The sequence below is a fragment of the Triturus cristatus genome, chromosome 6, assembly GCF_964204655.1.
Source record: "Triturus cristatus chromosome 6, aTriCri1.1, whole genome shotgun sequence".
NCBI lineage: Eukaryota > Metazoa > Chordata > Amphibia > Caudata > Salamandridae > Triturus > Triturus cristatus.
In genome coordinates, this window is record NC_140589.1 from 621355197 (window position 1) to 621369994 (window position 14798).

The following is a 14798-nucleotide window of genomic DNA, read 5'->3' on the forward strand; positions in this document are numbered from 1 at the left end:
AGGGAGATGTATGGAGTCTTGCATAGGTTCAATGCTCCACAGGGTGGAGCTGGCAGGGCAGCAAGGTGCTATGCTGGCTTTTTCACAAGCAAGGACACCCCATTACTAGCGGCTGGCATACAGATCCCTTGTTCACCTCTCCCCGAACTGTTTCAAAATTTTAAAAGGGTCTACTTGGGAATTGGTGAGTGATACCATATACATGAAAGTCATTCAGGCTGGGCCTGATGACAGCTGGAATGTTGCACCCACTGACCTTGTTTAGTGGTAGATCAAGTCTCAAGCTTATCTCCTTACCTGCTTGTGAGCAGATAGGCCAATTGGGAAACTATCCTATATAGATTTGGGGTGGCTGATTTGCAACCCAGTCTGCATTCCTGTAAGAGTAAACTCTCCATTCTTTTCCAACCTCTGCTCCCGCAGATTTCCAAGTTGGTCAGGCAATTTTCAGCAGTTGTAAAGTATCCTTTGGGCAAGCTCGTGGAGGCTTTCTTGAGGAGTGGACCTGCTCCACCACTAGTGACTCGCCTCACTCGGTCAGTGATTCTCAGTGGGATGATTCCATTCAGGGGTTCATACACTGGTGGATTTATCAGACAACCCTCGTTCCCCGCACTTCTCTAAGGAGAGTGGTCTGCGAAAGAGCTCTGTGTAATGTTTTATGCAAAAAAGATACTGCACTCTCGCTGCTCTTATTGCGTTTCCCTTTCTGTACAGTGGTATAGGTACACATAAAAGCTTTGGACATTTTTACAATAAAAGGCGCACAGTTGAGGAAGGGGAGAATGCACCAGATTCGGAGAAAAAGTAGCATGATGGTCACTGTGCAGTTAGCCTCCCGACTTTGTACTTTGTACTGGAAGGAGCTAAGATAACTGATGACATTTATTTCCAGATTGTAAATCCAACATTATTTATACAAAACATTTTTTACATTTTTGCACTCTTGAGGGGATTGTTGTAATTCCCAGCGCACCCTTGGAGTTAAATTACCTGAAAACACAAACAACAGGTTTACCATTTGCCAAGGATGTTGTTCAGTCAGTTTTCAGGAGTCGCCACTCCATTCACATTTTTTTATTATCATTTCATTATCACTAACGACTGACTTCGGGACACAAGATAGCAAAATGATTCGAGCCCACATCTATGTTGCCACAAAGGAGAACCCGGGAAATCCTGTCCTCAAATGAACTAGAAAAATGTAAAAAGTCTTGGGCGAACTGTACATGCATGTTAATGGAACTCCTTTTGATAACAGGTGTGACAGACAGTCGCGTCAGTCTTAAAAATCCAAGTTCTACATATTTAAATAAAGACATAAGGTGTGTATCATAAGACGCTTTGCTTTTTAAATGATGTTAACTGATGTCTGGGGGCACAATGTGGCGTTGCGACAAGAGCTAATTACTTTCGAACGGGCTACTAGGTTCGAGTCTCGGCGTCGGCTCAACATCCTGTGATTCTGGCCGAATCACTTAATCTCCACGTGCCTTAAATAACATGAATGAAACTGGTACTCGTGTAAAGTGCTCCAATACCTCCAGATCGAGTTTGCACTATTTAAAACTGCTAAAACAAGCACTGAAAATGAAATAGGTCTTGCCTTCAATTAAGTTAAAGCCATTTGCTTTGCTAATGGTATTGTATAGAAAAGCAAATGGCTTTACTTAATGAAAGGCGAGACCTATTGCATTTTTAATGCTTGTTTCCTATTGCTGTTAAGACAACAGATTTCAAAGGGTGAATTCTGTCACTCCGTCCCTCGGGGCTATTCATTAATGACGGAGTTCCCTCGTCTGGTTTGTGAAGGCGCATTGTAATACTTTGCATACTATCATTTTGATTAATAACCAAAAGCATGTCTGTAGATTATTTTTGTAATTACTTCACATAACAATGACTGTTGCGAATGATTACGCTTGTCTTTGTTTTCTATTGCAAGCCTTCGTGGTTAATGCCAGATGTTTGAAGTTCTTGACTTCAGTTTATCTAATGCTCCGAGAGGGTTCCACCATCTTTGCCGACTCCAGGGGAGTCGAGCTTATTAACCCACTCCGCCAACAACTAGCGTGCCACGAGGAAGGGAAGCCTTACAAATGTCATCCAGTTTCATAATAACACTGGTAGGGACGGAGACATCATCAGGTTGTTTTAACATAACGCACATTTGTGAAAAAATGAAGAGCGTTCTGTAAATCTTAAAATACCTAATTAAACAATGTGTCTTGTTGTGATCAATAATACTGGCGGCAGCAGACACTTCCTGACTCCTCCTGCTCAGAGCGAACATAGACATTTGATATGGGCATCTTTGCGTGTAAGAGCAGAAAGGGAAAAGTGTCGGAGCCGGTTGATAGTTTGGGGATGGCGACGTGGGCAGCACTGGGGGACAGATCAAGTGCGCATGGGACAGTAGAGAGGGTTAGGGCAGAGGATATGCTGAGAGTAAACAGGTGGGAGAGAAAAGCGAGTGAACGGGGCGAAGGGCAGGACGAGGATTGTGAGGTCAGGAGGAGAAAATAAAATAATGTTTGTAGGAAATGAGGGCGGACGGACAGGAAGCGAGAAAAGTTGGTTGGAAAAGATCGGGAGAGCCACAGGGAGGAGTGAGAGTGGCCCGAGCGAGGGACTGTGGAAGAGGATCAGAGAGGCACGGGGTGGGCGCGGAGCAGAAGGGTGAAACAGATGGGAGGGTCAGCGTAAAGGTTTAGCTGGGAGGCACCGCAGGGAAGGACAAGGGTGTCTGCATCTAATCCACCAAACCAAAGGAATCAAACTTTGCCCTGTTAGTAAAACTTCAAGAGGCCAGGAAATGCAATAAACCCCTTCATCCTGCAGCAGATGGCTGCTTCTGCAATGCCAGTCGCAGGCTCTCAAGTGCGGTGATGAGAATGATAATGGGCTCTCGCTCATGATCCCACAGTGAGAATAGATGACGTCGAAGGATTACACTGGACATGGTTAACAGCGCGTGCTTCTGTCACAGTGTGGCCTTCAAGCGCAGACTGGGCAAAGCGGCATTTTGATTACTAGGGAGAACAAAGATGGCGTCGGCCTGTCCACAGGGGCCGTACTAAAAGTGGACAAGGTGGGAACCAAAAAGCCCAATTGCCAATCACGCGCCAGCGTTTAACATAAACCAATTGAAAAGAAGGGTGTGGCTTAAAGTCAGCTTCCAAACTGTATCAATTACAAAAGGCCCTCGCATGGCGAGACCTAAAAATGTAGGCTGCTTGGCTGCCCTTTGCTAATGCTCCCACTTGGGCTCCGCCAAATGTTTTCCTTCATCGTGAGTCTGCTGTAGCTCGGGGTGGTCTCTGCGCTGCTGGTGACCTTTGAGTTGTTGATAAAGACCTATCCCCTGCTGCTGTAATGTACAGCAGTACTTTTTTGCTAATAAAAAAGACCATCAGGAATTTCATGACGGGTCTTTGAGGTCAGGCTCATCATAGCACCACAGGGTCTGAGTAAGGTAGCACCTTTCAACTTGTTCTTTGAATTAGAACAGACATGTAAAACCATACAGCCCTTTTTTTGTAAACAGGAACTGCATGCAAAAAAGCAACAAAAGATTGTATTGTGATAATGACTCTGTGTTTTCAACTTCAATAAAATTGTTTAAAAAAAGCAACAAAAGGCTTTGGTAGCTTAACCCATGTAAACAAGCTAAACTTGTGTCAAGAGAAAGAAACAGCACCTTAAACTCGCCATAATTAGACTAAAACAAATGTTCTGAAGAGAAAACCATGTTCAGATAACTATGAAATACTGAGATGATGAAGCTCCTCAGAACGCACAAACGTACTGCTGCACACGTTTCATTGTTTGCGGATAACAAAGATGTTTCCTGCCTATTGGTCCAGTTATAAATCAAGAAACTCAAAAATATAATGTCAACAAAGGTAACACGAACTCCCTGAGCTCAATACCTAGAAGGCTTTATTATCCAGAAATTAAAAACAATTAAACACATACAGGCAGGTGGAATGTATGCAGGCAACAACACTGCGTGTATCTTAGAGTTCACCAATTACAGCAACTTGCAAAACAAGAGGGGGGGGATCAGCAGCACTGCAAGGACTGCAGGGGTGAAAAGAACCCGACAAGCAGGAGGGAGGAGGAGGCAGCTGCAGCTCAAGAAAAGAGTGAGCGTTCGCATATATGAAGAGCTGGACCCTATGCCAGAAACACCCCAACGAGAAGTGAATGAATGTTTCTAAAGCATTTCTACATGTGCTTACAATAACAAAAAGGAAAGTTCATCATGACTATGAGTTTCTTTCCTACCGAAAGGAAACAATAAATAAACCACTGCCCTCGTTCACCTTCAAATTAATTCACCTGGTCGCTTCTGATACATAATTTAAAATCACACATCGATCCGTGGGAGCCAGCGTTTGCATATCAAAATAAACAAGGGGAGGGGGGTGGATCAGCAGCACCACGGGGGCTGCAGGGAAGAGAAGGACCCGACAAACAGGAAGGAGGAGGTGGCAGCTACAGCCCGAGAATAAAAAGCGAGCGTTGGCATATGTGAACAACTGGTCAAAATAAAAAGTTCCTGAGCCTAAAGTAAAATAGGACAAGTGGAAGAGAACAAGTCCTAGGGGTGATACATGGGAATCAACAATTGTGAAAAAGGGTGGGACAAGCAGAAACCATTATCCAATTAGAAGCAACGTTTTTAAAGGACGCAGACAAAAGCCAGTGAGAAGCTGCTGTCGGGCTGTAAGCCCACAGACTGAATATCACAAATAAAGATTTCCCTTTTGTGTTGATCAAAAGCTCCTGCTATGAGGTTATGTAAATTACACTATGAACCAAAGAAAAATAATGAAAAATAATAAACCAAGGAAAAATACTATCTCTATTTCTATTCAAGCATTACGAAGTTGAAATATATTGTTAATTAGATTTATTATGTCTATATCAAGATTTTGACAATATTGTATTCGAAAAACACTAAACATTGCACATCCTTATTTCCAATTCTATACAAGACAGACTTTTATTAGTAATATCAGTTATATCTTATGAAGAAATTCAGTTAAAAAATGTCATGCACAATAAAAAAGATTCAACATTTGACGCATAACAATAATAAAACATAATAGGTTAAAAAACAGTTTGACTGTATCCTCTTGTCGACGCGTTTCGGTGTACTTTATAGTTAATAACACCTTCTTCAGGACCCACACCATAAATACATAAACTGCTCACTATATCAAACTAAAAATCTAAAAATGGAAATAGAAATACATACAATTAGACATACAACGTGTGCTGAGGCAGAAATTATTTCTTTGGTTCAGTATAATTTACAAGGCTAGTGAATAAGCATGGAATTCAAATAATAAACTCCCGAACTCAACACTTGAGTGCACTTATTAAAATACACTCTTATGTCTGTCTGAGATATAGTTAAACCAAGGTAAGTATAACGTAACCCATTTTAGATGTGTATATTAAGGCAATTCATGGGTAATTTGTGGATAGTCGCTCAGAGTACTTGGCCAATTATAATTATTTGAAATGAAAATGTAAATTGTAGAGTCTTAGGAACAATAAATTGGTCCCGTTCATCTAAGCAATAGCTTAATGCATATAATATGTACATATGCTTAATCAAACACCTAATCAATAAGTCTAAATGTTTTTTTATTATTGACCTAGCATGTACTTACATATATTATATACGGTTACTTTTTTTCTTTTTAAACTTTTTACAACCAAGCGGTATCACTTTCCTTCGTCTTATTCTATCAGATAATATAATAGATTGTTAGACCAATAACAATAATGCAGTATTAGATCTTTTTATTCAATCAACTATTTAAATTGATAGACTCACCCGTAATAGAGCGCATTGTATCACTAAAGTCTCTTAACCTTTGTAGGATTCAATATTTAAATTGACGAGGGATGTTGACTTCATTTACCCTATTAATTCAAAGAAAATATATGTGCTTTATACTTAATGTGCACAAAGGGAAATCTTCGCCTATTACTTAATTATTAATTTTAATAAAAATTACTTATCCAAAGGGCTCAAATTTATTTCAATTAATATTTCTTTAAGGTATTGATAACCTTTTCTTAATTAATTAAAAAGGTGACTTCCGGCATTTTGTATCATTCGTTGGAAACTTCTGATTTCAAATTGTTTGTTCTGAAGTTAACTCCTAAAATACAAACCGAAGAACATAGCTATAACATTGTGCCCAAAACAAACAATTACCAAAAAGAATTTTTTGTTTATCCTTAGGCTATTAATCTAACTGTAGAGGACCTAATTCCCCAGGGTACCTCAATAAACCCAGACATTAGTCCATAAGTTGGTGCTACAAACGCGAGGGCTTTCATGTAGATATAAAAATCACCAACTCTATGCCAACCGTTGCAATTAATTTATTTCTAAAAGGGCCCAAAGCTATATCATAGTACCCGTTCTACTTAACCAGTACGACGTAAAACATCACATCTACTGAAACTGAGTGCGTCAGAAACAACGACACCGTGTTTGCTCACGGTTTAATTCTACCGTGTTGGTTTACGTAACGGCATTATATGCAACCTGTTTAGTAATTTAAATCACCAAACTGTGCAGAAACCACTGCACCTTTATTCGAATCAGGTCAGACACCATTGTTTTTTAAAAAAATTGGTCTAATATTTAACCTCCGATATACGGAGACGTGTACATGGGGAGACAACGATTTTGAAACTACCAGCCGAACCAGCCCAACGCCGACCCCCATGGCGAATATGATTACAAATAGGTTTAACCCTCCAGCATTCTATCCACTCTCCTTACCGTGTAAAGCGTGTAGCGTCTCAACTGCCGGGAGTCGGTGCATCAAAGACACCGTCGCCATATTACGCGCGATTAAATACTGCGATGTCACGTAAATTGACGTAACAACGTCACATGCGGCCATTTTAGTAGTTCGAAGCACGAAAGTATCCAGAAGTCGCTATAAACCTCTAATATGAGCAGGACAAACCACATAAATTATGTGGAGAATAGATCTAATATCTCATCTAAATAGAATTTATGCTATAGGATATACATAGTTACAATCAATTACAGTTTTGACTTCAATGTTTAATAGGGCTTATCAGTTGCGACTATGTATCTAGTTTTTACAATAGGTCAATTCTCCGAATAATGACCAGAATATTGTATGATTCTTACAATATTGCCTCTATTAATTTACACAAAGGAGCAAACTAACCCAATAATTGTTTTTCTTAAAGCGTTTTTTATTCGAAGGAAAATGGTAGTCCTCTTACGGCTTAATATAATGTATGAATCCACCAATTATTATTATGTATCTCTACACATTAGATAATATTCCAATTTGTAGCCCACAAGTTGTTTATATTCAAAGGGCGCTAGTATATAAGGAGCATCATACCAGTATACACCCATAAGATGGACATCACATGATAATTTATATGAGTGGGTAACACTACCGAAGGTTGTTAATATTTCATGGGCTAGTGTATAAGAAACATCATAACAATATTTACCCATAAGATGGACATCACGTAATGTTTTATATAAGTGGGTACAATTACCTTTTCCCTATATATACCTATTAGCTCATTTCAGTTCACCTGACCAGTCTTTCCCACTCTTCTCTATTATTTAAGCCCTGATGATAGGTTTTGAATTTGGACATAAAAAATTGCTCTCTTTGTTTCCTTTTTTTGTCAATGTCTCCTCCACGTAGAGATACTTTCATTTTTTCCAGGATGAACCATTTCAGATCTTCTTCCTTATGGTTCATCTCCGACCAATGGTCAATCAAAGGAGCATTTTTCTTGCTGTTTTTCAATGCTGATCTATGTTCAGTGAGGCGCAAGCGCATTTCCCTACTGGTCTCACCTATATAGCCCTTCTGACAAGGGCAAATAATAAGATAAATAAACATTTTAGTTCGACAATTTACCATGTCATTCATCCAATGTGAGATACCATTTAATTCCACTTTTTGCTCTTTAATTATCGTTTTACAATGTGTACAGGTACTACACGGGAAATTACCTTTTAATTTCATTCCATCTTGAATACTGATTTGCATACTGAGCTTAGGTTCCCTAAACGTTTTTACTAGATGGTTACGTACAGACTGAATACATACAGCATGTTGAGAGACAGTGCATGTGCTGCCTAGGGTCGACCTAATAAGTCGGGAGTGAGGGAAAGGAACTCGTTAAGTTAGGCATAAAGGGTGTGACATCACCCCATGTGACATTACATGACGTGACATCACTGCATGTGATATCACAGGAAGTGACATTACGGCGCAAGACATTGCATGTGGCATCGCAGGAAGTGGCATCACAACCCATGACCTCACAGGAAGTGACCTCAGATCTTAAGACTTCACATATATTTAGCAGGTCTATAATGAGTACATTTGAGAACATTACACGATTTAACAAATTCGATTTTGCATTGGGGTTGTGCCAAAATATTGACGCAACCCGACACAAAATGTGGGCCTCAACTTATAAATTTATATTTTTTTATACCCTGCCACAAAGAAACTGGCAACAAAGAGAAACAAACCAGTAAATCTGTTCTGCTTAATTGATTGCAATGTCTGTATTTTAATATATCTTATGGGGCTAAGGCACCAGATGCAGAGATCTTTGTGTGCCAGCTAAATCTCAGGGAATAATAATAATGGAAAGATAACTCTGGAAGATAACGTATTTACTGGAGAGATCTGTGTTTTGCCTAGTTCTAGTTTCGAATCAAAGTAGCATAGAAGGTTAATATGTCTCCTGCAAAGCACAATATGTAACTCGCAGATGACAGATTTTTTATTTTATGTAAATGGATAAGTGGATTACTGCTTTTAAGACAGAGATCCTTTTGTGACTTGCAATTCATAAATTGTAATCCTTTAAATATAGCACTGTGAGGTTTGAACGACATGTGGCTCCTACACCTTGTAACCTTGGCCGTCTTATGTAACACATTCTTTATATTGATGTACACACACATATGATTTATCGTCAATGTATAATCTGTACATGTGATGTAAAGCACTCTGACACCCTGCATTGGGAAGAGCAGTGACACTACTTATCCCAATGCAGGGTGTCATAGCACTTTACATCACACATACTCAAATAGCAATTCAAATACCACTGTTTCGTTTTATTTCTTTTATAGGGATTTAGCACTACTGTAGTGCTAAAGCACTATAAAACAAAATAGTGGTATTTAAATTATTTGTGTAAATACTGGGGCGACCAACACTTCTGACATTCTTACAGTGTATGCATATCTCTTATATACGGGGATGGAACAAAGTCAAAAGAATTTCTCTCTTAAGTACCTGTGAAGTGATAAGATGTGAGCCTTTGTTTCTCCTCCATTGCATCTAGGTATGAGGCTCACAATAGCTCCCAGTCAGGATACTCCAACAAAAAGAGGCCTAATGGCCCCTTAACTCCTGCTTTTGTTATGGGCGAAGCTGGAATCTGATAAACCCCTTCCCTGCCTGCACGTTGCTGCTCGGAACAAAAGCATACAATGTACAGGCGCTGCTGAAAGTGTAATTACATTGGGGCAAGTTCAGCATATTTCTGCGAATTTAGGAAAGGAATGTGGCACTCTGCTGAAAGCGGCAGACCGCATCTACCCTCTGAAAATAGTGGGTAGAGAGCGTCTTCCCTCGGCTCGAGCCTTGCTTATTGAAGGTAACTTTTTTAAATTTGCCATCTCTTCTACCAATACTTTGTTTAGTTATATTATTTTAAACTGTGGGTGGGCTGCTTTTCAGGGCTGTTTTGCCAGCGACCTTGTGGATTGCAGAGAAGGCCAAATGTAGTAGTGCCCACTGGCCAATCGGACTCTTCTAAGTGTGAAGTGACCAGGTGTCGGTGATCCAGCGGGTTCCCAGCTAGAGATATTCACAAACCACATACTCACCTGGGCCCATTAAACACACATACACGAGCTAGTAAAATACCGCTGGGGTCAATTTCTTGTACTAATACCTGTAAAATGAATTTACCTTATCATTTCTTACCAAACCTTTCTGACCAAATGTATTTTCCTTTGGTCAATGGACCTTTTAGTTAACTATTGTAGGTAAAAATTGACATAGAATAAAATCTTTTAAATAACCACAGACTTGGGAGAGTTTTTAAATGTTTATCTAGTTAAATTCATGTGAGCCAAGAACCCAAATACAATTCGTACACCCTTCTCTCCAAGGAAGGGAATCAAAATTTAAATCAGAAAAATCGTTAAACAATGTTATTACGATGACAGTACCTAAATAGGGAGAAACAGAGAGAGCAATACAATGACATACTACACAGATTTATAGTTACCTAGGATGGTCTGGAAACCAACCGCTTGGCCAGGTAGCTGGAAAGGGTCTCCTGGGACAGATCAGGTGACAAAGGTTCAGGAAGGGATTCAGGGACAGGATAGAGGACCTCTTCTAGATACGACGCCTGCATCGCACCCTCTCTGACCCTATCTTCCTCCTTGATTCTTCCGCCATCTTCTTCTATTATGTGCCTCCTCGATTCTTCCGCGATCATCTTCTAATTCTAAGTCTGGAAATTGATTCTTCTTCAGCATTTATTCAGTTCTCGGACAGCATCCCGGTCTCTCAGCATCTCGGCAGTACGAGCACTGCAGCATCAGCTACACCATCAGCATCTCTTGCTCCTCTAATTAACTAAACTACCTCAATTATACTTCTCTAATGGCATGTACCACCCCTAAATGTTTCAAATTTATGAAACTCCTAATTCAGATTGGACAGGAAAGAGGGGATGATCATCACACCATGCTAAGTTTTAATAATTTTCTTTAGTCTATTGTTCAGCGTTCCCGCCCCTTAAATTTATTTTCCTAAGCTTTATTTCCCACCCGCATTTCACATTTTTATCAATAAAAAGTATACATTTAATAATTTTCTCATTCATCATTCAGGATGTCAACTGCTTTCCCAGGACATGTTGCGATTGTGGCCTTGGCTGAGGTTCAAGAACATCATCATGGTTCCTGGCGGGTTACGAGTATCACATGGTATATAGACTTTAGTATTGCTCTGAGGCCCAAATACGAACTGAATAGAAAGAGGCAAAGAAACATGTTAGAAATCAAAATAAAATGACTTCACGGTATACCACCTATCTCTACTCTAATCCCATTTACTTATAAAAAAATCTTTCGCATTAGCATTTTAATAAAGTTGCATGGTTTAGTTTCAGCAAAAGCATGCACTTTAACATGTGAGTTCCAAGCAGCCATCTTAAAAGCGATTGCGTAGCTGCAAAGATTTTCCTCCAAGCAAAAACTCGTCATTACTACGTAGATGTAGTTGACGCATGCGCGGCACAGAATTCTGCGTTAGCAGCCATTTTAAGTCACACTCTGGTTACTTGTTACCTTAGCTTAAATGTATGAACTGTAATGTATGTTAGTATTTACAAACATAATGATTACGGTATTACAAGTTATTTGAGAGGATTGCATCCGAGCAAGTCTCTTTTTACGAGTCCTTGCTCCATCAATCCCCTCTCTGATGGCATAGTTCTAATAATGTTGTAAATTCATTTAAAGCGGTGTCATAATTTGTCACAGTGTGGTGTATATCTAACTCATCTGATGCTCCTAAATCTACTCTGTCTCTTTTAGTCTTGGACTCATCTGGTGCTTCTAATGCTACTCTATCTCCTTTAATGTTAGCTACCTTTTCATGTGTGTTTGTGTTATTCCTTTCTTTTGTAACCATCAAATTAGGGATGGCTACTGTTAGTACTAACCAGATTATAAATACCAAAAATATACTACATATGCATATTCTACAACATCTTTTTACACAATTTCGTTTTGGTTTTTCAGCAGCCCTATCATCAGCCATTTTGGGCTAAGAAGATTTCTCTTCTTTATTTTCGAATTATTTATGAAATATAAATTCTTGGGGAATTTTCAGGTTGGTCGCACTTCTTCGACAATCTGTTCTGCATTTATTTCTTTATCACTTTCTTCAGCTAAATCTAGATTCTCAAATTCTTCAAGAATTACATATGTCCATTCAGGACCCTTGAACTTATTGTTCAATACTTTTAATCTTTGACTTCTTTGTTTTGGCTTATCAGTAGATGTCCCAGACTGACTAGAAATTTTGTTTACCTGTGCAGGTTCTTCATTTATTGTTTTGAAATGATACTTTAACCTTTTCACACCACCTGGCCAGTTATCACCCCATCTGACCTTTTTGGCTTGCACTGCACTCTCACTGTCTTCGAGTGTTCTTTTATTTTCATTAAGTTGTGGCACAATGTGGTTATTTTCATTTTCAGAATCCCTCTCTGTCTGTCGTTGTCCAGGGCTTATTTCTCGAATGTCATTTTCTGCCTGGATGCGTTTTTCTTCCCTGGCCTGACCCTGTTCAGGTTTTATTTTGATTTTCTCTTCTTCTTCTACCTGAACTTGTTCTTCTTTTTCTAACTGGTCCTGCTCCGATCTTACTGCACTTTGGTTTTCTGCAGCCAGAACGTGTTCTTCTAGACCTATCTGTCCCTCCTCAGACTCATGAATGGTTTCATCCACCTCTGTCTGAGTAGATTGTTCTCTCCTTGTCTGATCCTGCTCAGGTTCTCCAATAGTTGTATTTTCACTTTCCTGAGCTTGTTCTTCTATACCTATCTGGTCCTCACTATTCTACTGTCTCTCTAACCGGGTTTGGCTTATTTTTCTCACATTTACTTCAGGTATGTCAACCACTGGTATTCAGTCAACCTGACTTTTGCTCGGTTGTTCTTGGTCAGCTAGTTCAGGGTCTGATACTCTAGATCCTTCAGCTGCACAATCTTCTGCAGCCTCAACTGCTTGAGTCAGTTGGGGTTCTTCCTCATCAGTGCTGGTACTCTCTTAGTATGGCTTGCATGAATCCAGTTAGGCAAGCCTGCACATTTCCCTGCTGTTGTTGTAACCAATATAACCTGATGTGGTGTTTCCCACCTGGGTGCTAAGCACGATTCTCGAGTGTGATTCTTCACCAACACCCAGTCACCAGGATTCAGATCATGTGCTTGATCCGGCTGCCTGGCAAATGCGTCTTCTCCAACCTGGTGAGAGATAGAACGCACTAGGTCAGCCATTTCTTTGCAATAGTCCAATACCAATTCATCAGATATATTGAATAGTTTGTGTCCTGGTATGCATGCTTGCCTCATTGCTCTTCCCATGAGTATTTCATGGGGACTCAATCCTGTATTCTTGTCAGGAATGCTTATAAGTCCCATCAGAACAAGAGGGAAAGCTTCAGGCCACTCCAGTGGGGTTGGTGCACACACCTTTGCCAGTCTTGTTTTTATAGTGCCATTCATTTGTTCTACCACTCCAGAAGCCTCTGGGCGATATGCACAGTGCAATTGTAAATGCTTCACAGATTAGTCGAATTATTTCATTATTAAAATCAGACCCTCTATCTGATTCCAAAGTTACTGGAAAACTGAGCATTGGAATCAGTTCTCTCAACAATAGTTTGGCAACTGTTATACTGTCATTTCTTCTAGTAGGGTATGCCTCTAGCCACCGTGAGAATAAACAAACTATGACAAGTATATACTTCAAACCTCTACAAGGTGGTAATTGTATGAAATCTATTTGTAGTCTTATAAATGGACCTTCTGCTTATCCAATTCTTCCTATACTGACCACTGTTTTTCTGCCTGGATTCATTTGTTGACAGGTTAAGCATCTCTGGCATAGACTCTCTGCTACATTCCTGAACTTTGGATTAAACCAATCCTGCCTAAAGAGTCTGATCATAGCATCCCTGCCTATATGGGTGTCTCCATGATACAGCCTAGCCAATTGTGAAAGCATACCGTCTGGCATTACCGGCCTGCCATCTAGGTAAACCCACACATCATCTTCTGACCTCTTCTGACACCCTACTTTTCCCCATTTTTCTCTTTCTTTCACATCTTGTAGTTGTCTTACTTCTTCCCATGTTTCCAATCCTGAGAGTAGCATAAATTGGCAGCTAATCTCACTTGTTTCAATGTTCTTGTTTACCGCCAATTTATTTCTGACACAGTATTGGGCCACCTGGTCAGCATACCTATTACCGGCTGTTACATAGTCATCTCCTGACTGATGTGCGGCACTCTTGACCACTGCCACTTCGTTTTGGCAAATGTATTGCTTCAAGTAGTCCTTTTACGAATTTGCCAACTTTAATTGGGGATCCTGAAGAAGTCAAGAAATCCCTCTGCATCCAAAGCTGGCCAAAATCATGCACAACCCTGTAACCATACTGGCTATCAGTAAAAATGGTTACTTTCCAATTTTTCTCCCAATTTTGCAAGCTTTAATCAAATCAGTTCGGCTACTTGTGCAGATTGGACTCCTGGTAAATAGGATGCTTCGACTATTCCAGCCAATGTACACACAGCGTAAGCAGAACTTAGTCCTCCATCCTCATGGCGCATACACGAGCCATCTACAAATAGCTCATGTTCAGCATTCTTCAAAGGCTCTTCCTGTATGTCTGGACGGGGTTTGGTGCAAAGTTCAGTCACATCCAAACAGTCGTGCTCAACTTCATCTCTCATCTCTTCTCCATATACATCTGGTAATAAGGTGGCAGGATTAAGTACAGTACACCTGACTATTGTCATGTTTTCAGCACCCAATATGATTCTTTCATACTTAGTCATTCAACTAGGAGTAAGAGACTGAGTTTGAGTTCTTGTTAAAAGAATCTCAACTGAATGTGGAACATGCACCTTTACAGGAT

At 40.0% G+C, this 14798-nt stretch overlaps 1 protein-coding gene across 4 annotated transcripts in view; it reads left to right on the forward strand.

The window, feature by feature from the left end:
• USP45 (ubiquitin specific peptidase 45) overlaps positions 1–14798 on the forward strand; it is a 1582349-nt gene that overhangs the window by 1468228 nt on the left and 99323 nt on the right. The window lies entirely within an intron of this gene.